General features: G+C 34.3%; 1 pseudogene; it reads left to right on the top strand.

Annotated features, from left to right (window-relative positions):
* LOC105817421 overlaps positions 1–5628 on the top strand; it is a 13722-nt pseudogene extending 8094 nt beyond the window's left edge.
* The last annotated feature ends 608 nt before the right edge of the window (positions 5629–6236 follow it).

Raw genomic sequence — 6236 nt, 5'->3', positions numbered from 1 at the left:
TTTTTTGATCCTAGGAGAGGTTCTCTGATTTGATCCTTGTCAACTTTTTTTTTTTTTTTTTTTTTTTGGCATCTTACAGTCTTTAGCATTAGCTCATAAGCATTCAAGAGTCTGGTACATGGGTTCTTCTCACTGATCCAGACGAGTAGTAAAATATAGAGAGACAAGTAAAAAGATAAACAGTATTCTAATTCCTGAGGACTAGAATTAGCATAGGGTGGGGATGGGGGGGCCAAGAAAAAGTAAGCTGAAGAATTTAAAACATGATGATGAAGAGTCAAAACAGTGTCTTGCTCTGTTCCAGTTGTTTGTGAGAGAACCAAAAATAAAAAAGAATCTGATTTGTGTTATAACCACACTGCCATTAACAATTTAATAGCAAAAAAACAAAATCAAAAACAAAAACAAAACTGTGATCAACCACTCTTTTTCAGGTATTGTGTTAAACACTGGGAATTTATTAGCAATAATACTCGATACAAGCCCTCAAGGAACTATAGTTTACAATTATGAAGGCAGAGATTCAGAATACATCAAAAGAAATATGATAATTAATACATGTTTATAAACATTAGTACAATACTAATAGTTATTAACTATTCTTAGGTTTCCAGCTTCTCTCCTCTTGATCTTATTAATCCTTAATATGATTAATCTTTGAAGCACTGGGCTTTGTGCAGTGATTCCTAGTACAGTCATGTTTGAGCAGCTGAGAAAATACAAACAGTCACTAAAACTAAAGTCTTAATTTATCTAGTGCTGACAAATATTAACTTAGTTGTTGGAGAGCTAGTTGAGTTGATCTAGCAAATTTTGTGGGTTAAAATGAAAGGAAGTTAAGATGTGAGGAATGGAGCAAGTATTCATATACATCCATGCTAATGATCCATGAAAATAAACAACTCAAGAAATGGTGTTAGATACACACGCTTCTCCTTATGTTGGCATCTACTACTCATGAAGATCATCCCATTCAAATGACTTGCACTCTTAACCCCAGAAGATCACCTTTTATGCCAGTCACTAGGTTTATGTTTTACCTGGTGTCCTCAAATCATCTACATAAAATTTGTCACCTTTTCCCACAATCCAGATTCTGTGCTGACATCTCCACTACCAGTTAGCCTCAAATGATAGACTGATGCTTGTGACTTCGCTTACCCAAGGTACAATAAGGCATCCATCTCTCATTCCATATCCCTATAGATTATTTTGTCTTCTTCATTGTCATAGAATTCTGTCATCATCCATGAGCCTCCGCTAATGGCTTAGTCCTGACTCCACCTTTCCCCCATTTCATTCATCTAACACCCTTTTTTAAGATAAAATTTTGAAACTTTAAAATAATTTTAGCATCTAATAATTTCAACAGTGTTTTCTTTAAAGCATTGCTTTATTAATGTCAGTCTTTGACTTAAATTCTTTTGATACTTTAACAAGATTTTTTAACATGTTCTTAATTTACCTTTCCAATCGAATTTTCCTCTACATTACTCTAAATTTTATTACAACGGAATCGATATTCATTATTTTCTCAATATATACAGGGGAACAGTTTACACTTGCCTTTGTGGCTTTTATCATAAGCCACAATAAAATCTTCTCTATTTTTTCCTTTCCTGACATCTATTCTATTAGAGCAGAAAAATCTCATCAGTCGTATCATGTAGACTATCAGCATCTTTGGAGATCTCATCTCTTCTTTCATTCACACTTAGCATAGGCATGCATACATTGAACATCATTTTTGATTTGTTTAATTCACATAATTATTTTTTTTCAATCCAGATTTTGAGAGAAGGAGTCATATCTTTTTAAAAATATGTTTCCCTGGGGCTTAAACATTGTACCCACGATGTGTAGTTAGTGAAAATATTTCAACATTAGAGATGACTATGGTGATAATGAGTACAGAACAGTATTCATACTTTTGATTTCCCATTCTCAGTAAATTATCAAATTCTATAAATTAATCTCTGAAAATATCTGGTTATTTTCTCTCCCTGGAGACATGTGAGTAAAGATTGGATTTAGATTATGTATACTTTTAAGGTAAATGTTAAACACAGCCCTGCATGTGAGGAAGATTGGCACTTTAATCACAGTTTCTCTACTGATATATTCTGTAACTTTCATTAAGTAATGGGACTTTTAAATACTGCCAGTACTAAACTATAGATAATAGTATTACACTTGCTTGTTATCTTAGGAAATATAGAGGTCAATGAGAAGAAATTTGTGATATCCTAAACTTGTCAAAAGATAGTACAATCTAAATAAATTCAAAATAACATTATCCTAGATGTTTATTTTTTCAAAATCATGTATGCTAAAATAAAAGTATTTATACAAACTCTATCAGTGTATTACTCAATATATTACTTCTCATTATGTCATTTAAAAAAATCAAGTTAATTCACATGGCTTATATGAGGGTTTATATTCTACATGAAAAAAATCTGTTCAAAACTGCTGTCAATATTTTTTACCAAGTTTAGACTTGCTTATTCATTTTGACATGAATCCTCAATATGAAATGCAATATCTGTAGATGACATATCACATAAATGAGAAGAAGAATAGATGTGGAAGACTTAATGATAAGCTGTAGAATTCAATACAGCTATGAGATACACACCTTGTAAAGACTTCATTTCCTATTTGAGTATAAATAACACTGGAAAAAATAATAATTCTGCTTCAGAATACAATTCCCCAAATTTAATGAATATCTACTGCATATATGATATGCTTCTTGATACTGCAGGTTATCTAAAGTAGAATATAATAACATCTTTAGCAATCAGGGCAAGCCTACGACAGGACAAGACAGACTGATAAAATAGAATTGAATCAACACATTTTTCTCTACCAGGTTATATAAGAACTTTCCTTGTTATACCTCTCTTCCCTGATCCTTGCTTAACATCTTTCCAGAACGTAGTTTTTATGAATATGGTTTTCGATCTCAGACTTGACTCCCTTTTCTGGATTGGACCTATTTCTGAATGCCATTTATGTCTTTAAATTCGTTCCCTCTCCCATTTCTGGATTCCCCCAGGCCTGCCTGATGGACATGGCAATAAAATGGCTAGTTATGTGTGCTCATGAAAATGCAAAGATAAACAATTATATTGATCAAAGTCAGGATTCTTACTTTCAAGGTTCTCATAATCTAGTGGAGAATCAAGTAAATGAACAAACAACTGTGATAGGTAATTTATGAGTCATGTCAGAGCCTATCATAAAACCACCTTATAAAATATGACCATGATATCCAAGGTTGAAGTAAGGCCATAAGAATTTTAAAAATATGATGATTTCTGATAATTATAAATAAATGTAAGAAAATTTATTGAACACTATGTGCTTAGCATTGTTCGAAATGATTTACGTGGATTAACTTATGAAGGAATTAAAGGATGGTTATAGTATACAAAACTATAAGAGGCAGTCAAGACTTCACCTCAGACAGTGTAAATCCCAAGAACATGTTCTTAATTATTATAGCATATTTGAATAATTAAAGGAGAAGTCCAATAAAATTTTGATTTTCCCCATAATAAATACTTTGATACCTCGTAGAACCATACAAATGAAAAACACAGAAAATGCTTTCATTTCTTTCAAAAGTCTTTGTTCTTATTTGTTGCCTTTTTTTGGTACCCATAGCTTACCCACTGGATAAAGCAACACTAGGTGAGAAGTATGTGAAGGGTTCCTTGCTATGTAGCATTAGCTAGGAGTTGCTCTTACCAAGAAAGGGCTGAGAGAGAAACCGTATAATATAGACAGAAAAAAGAGTATGTGAGACATGGAAACACGTTAAAGAACAAGGAAAGTTGAGGAAACTGCAAAACATGTAGACACAAGTTACAAGATGAAGTAGCACAAGAACAGATAGTTTAACGCTGAATAAAAAAGGAGTCAATGAAGGATTTAAGAACACCATACTCAGATATGAATGTCAGAAAGGCCTCTCTGACTAAAGAATTCTTATAATGGAGTAGGTAAGAATACTTGTAGGCATACATGGTAAAATGGAAGTGAGGTAGTGAGAGTTGATCTAAGACAATGGCGGAGAGAAGATAAAAAATCAAAACATGAAAGAGAACAAGAATGATGAATCAATGTCTTGCAGAGTGTTTAAAATTAGAAGGTAAGTAAAGAGAGATCATGGCAAATACATGGCTTGGTCGAGTGGATAGATTTCGTGCCTTCAGTATATGAAGAAAAAGAGGCAGAGGGATTGGCAATTTTGGGACATGCCTCATGGGTGCTCTTCTGTCAGGGAGCATTTTCTGGCCCTGCCAGTTGTTCAAAGCCTGAATACAGGAACTCATGCAATGTTTTAAAGGTTGTTATGGCTGTTTATATGGCGGGAGGACTAGTTATCCCATCAAATGAGAAAGCAGTAATCTCCTGACACCCAACTTTAATGAACGACTTCTCATCATGCAGAATAAAATTTATTCAAAGAACAATGGAAGAGATGGAAGATGTCCCTTTGACAAGTTATAAGTTAATAAACATGTAACAAAACTTTTTTCAAGATATTTTTCAGATATATAGAGTATGAAACATTTTTATATTGATTTTGAAAATAAAAAAACATGTGTCTGACTAGTTTATATCTTTGTAAGAATTCATTTGTCCTAGTTGGATATTATCAGCACTAGTGCTACTAATTAGTGTACATGTACTTAAAATACTTTTCATTCTTAGGTAATTATCTCTCATGTTTTGACAAAGTATATCTGACTATGTATATCAGATGTGTATGCATTTGGACAGTTTGTTTTTAACCTTCTCTAGGCATAGCATATTCTGACTGTTTTCCAATAGCCTACAATATATTTATATTCTATTAGCCAAATAATTATTGGCTGTTGTGAATATTGAACAAACACACCATCCTTTCTCTTTAAGAAGTAATGTTGGTAGGTGGTGCAGGAGGGGCCATGCGTGGCAGTGCCAAGGATGCTGGTGTAGGGTCTGCATCTTGTCCCTCAACTTAGGGTGTCAGTGGACCTGCACCCCTGGCTCCTGGGCCATTACACTGGGGGAGCTCAAAGTGTGTCTGCTGGGGAAAACAAGTGTAGGTAAATCAAATATTGCGTGGTAGTTTTGGAAGGCAGTTTTGATCCGAACATCAACCTAACAATAGAGGCATCTTTTAGAATCAAGACTGTCCCATACCAAAATGAGCTATATAAATAACTAATCTTGGATACAGTTGGACAAGAACTATTTTGTGCATTAGCACTGATGCACTATTGAGGGTCAGCTGTAGCTATAATCGTTTATGACATCACAAAAGAAGAGACATTTTCAACATTAAAGGATTGGGTAAAAGAGTTTCCACAGCATGACCCATCTAATCTTGTTGCCATTGCGGGGAATAAATGTGATCTTATTGATGTAATAGAAGTCATGGAGAGGGATGCCAAGGACTATGCTGACTCCATTCATGCAATTTTTATAGAGATCAGTGCAAAAAAAGCGATAAACATAAATGATCTCTTTATAGAAATGAGGTGAAGAATTTAATCCACTGACGCTAATCCGCCTTGTGGAAGTAAGGGCTTCAGACTTAGAAGACAGCATTCAGAGCCAGAAGGAAGCTGAGCCTCACTCTCTCAGACTTGCTGATGAAGTAGGTGGTCTTGAAAGTTAACAGGGGGGCTGAGGTCTTTGCCAACAATTTTCGCCCAGCGGGTATGAGTCTTGTTCATGCAAAAAGGATTCATGGAAACTGACTAATTCCGTTCTCTCTTTGAAGACTGCAGCACTGATATTTCAATCTGTAGGCTTCTGTTATGTAAAGAATCTCTGGTATACAAAGGGACTATATCATTGGCTTTTGACATTGCTGAAAAGGAACGTATAATTGTATGGAGGGTAGGATTAAATTGTTGAGTAGTTTTGTAATCAAGATTTTAGGTAACATTTGTAGAGGGAAAATTAGCACTTTTGTGGTTGTTGAGGGAAAAAAGACCTCGTGGAGATGATAGTTTCCTTGGTTTCTACTACCACTGTTAGAGAGAGTTCTATCATTAAAATGTAGTAGGAAATCATAATGGAGGGATGAAAATTATTATTTGAAGCTAAAATGGGTTATTTATAGGACTAATGGAAATTATTTCATCTTTTCCATCTCCAAAGCACTTTTTGCTGAAAACATTCGCCTAAGATACACACAGCAAATTAACAATGATAACAGCAGAGTCTGTCTC

The sequence above is a fragment of the Propithecus coquereli genome, unplaced genomic scaffold (genome assembly GCF_000956105.1).
Source record: "Propithecus coquereli isolate 6110/MARCELLA unplaced genomic scaffold, Pcoq_1.0 Scaffold410, whole genome shotgun sequence".
Classification (NCBI taxonomy): domain Eukaryota; kingdom Metazoa; phylum Chordata; class Mammalia; order Primates; family Indriidae; genus Propithecus; species Propithecus coquereli.
Note: the sequence above shows the minus strand (reverse complement) of the source record. Positions and strands in the feature narration are given on the sequence as shown.